Below are 1,306 nucleotides of genomic sequence, written 5' to 3' on the forward strand. Positions count from 1 at the left end.
ATTCTTATTTTGGGGGAAAAGTTATTGATATTTTTAACTCTGCATCATCAAATTAAGTGATATTAGGAGTTTTCTTCTTTTTTTAAGATGTATCATTTATAATAGCTGAAATTAAGAAGGGGTCTCCTTTTGTCTCTGAACTAATGCATTATATTGTAGAAGATGGCCTTCTGAAAATGTGTTTATATGTCTGAATCTTGGCCTATTAATCAGTCTGATAAGATGCTGTATATAGTGCTGTACCTTGGCTGCTACAGACGAGCCTGGTTTCTCTAGTAGATCCCACAGTTTCCTCCTTTTCTCTGAACAACAAGTATTATCGAATTCTTCGCCCTCCCGGTCCTTCAGAGTATCAGCTTCCCTTTTGAGCTCCTCGTTCATCTGCTCTTTCTTTTGATGGTACCGCGCCTGGCAACACGACTCCAGGTAGATCTCATCCACCCCCCAGTAGTCCAGCTCCTGGCTGAAGGACAGGGCGCACATTTCCTCCATCATGTGCAACTTCCCAGTGCGGTAGAAGTTCAGTATAGATGTGAACGCCCCGGGGTGCCGGTCAAAAAAGTACTCGTTGTCCTCTAGGTTGTAGTCGTCGCATATGTCCATGAGTGATTCGTGGGTTTTGCAGTCTCGTAACTTGCCCAGTCGTGTGCGCGGCAGTCGGTCCAGGGTTCTCCACAGGACCTCGTGCGGCAGACCCCCTACGTTCAGTTTGACACGCCGGTAGCATGACATACTCCGGATTATATCCACAGGCTCTGGGGGCAGAGAGGCTGTCGAGTGAGAACCAACTTGACTCATTCCTGCGGAGGGTTTATCCATTTTTTTTTGTTTTGTTTTGTTTTTTGTTTTTGTGCAGACTACCTTATGAATTTGGCCATGGGACAGGCGGTGTTACTGTTAACAGTGGTTCTCTGGGTTGTTTCATTTTATTTGAGCTGCTGAAGAGGAAAGGAGAAACAAGAAATGAGCTGCATGTTTTACGATGTTTGTTAAGTGCTCTGTTAACTAATACATTCTTAAACCAGCCACTTACTAGCAGAAACATATTTTATTAAAAGTCTGGCTGATAAATAGGGTTGGGAACCGAAAATCATTCAAAAGCAATCAATATTTTAATTCAGTTAAAAATACCTGAGTGATTTGCATGAGTTTTTGCATGAGTTTCAACATCGCAATCAGTTTTTGGTTCTCGAACGAATGACTCCTATGAGCCGGTTCTTTTCAGTGTATCAAAAACATGTAGCACCACCAGTGTAATCTGATTCCCGAACAAATGACTTTCACGAGCCGGTTCTTTTCAGCTAAT

The 1,306-nt window shown here is 42.7% G+C and overlaps 1 pseudogene; it reads right to left on the reverse strand.

The window, feature by feature from the left end:
- Positions 1-243: 243 nt before the first annotated feature.
- Positions 244-819, reverse strand: LOC107578957 (potassium voltage-gated channel subfamily B member 1 pseudogene; annotated as a pseudogene).
- Between the last annotated feature and the right edge of the window lie 487 nt (positions 820-1,306).

The sequence above is a fragment of the Sinocyclocheilus grahami genome, unplaced genomic scaffold (assembly GCF_001515645.1).
Source record: "Sinocyclocheilus grahami isolate Dianchi unplaced genomic scaffold, SAMN03320097.WGS_v1.1 scaffold13068.1, whole genome shotgun sequence".
NCBI classification, from domain to species: Eukaryota; Metazoa; Chordata; class Actinopteri; order Cypriniformes; family Cyprinidae; genus Sinocyclocheilus; species Sinocyclocheilus grahami.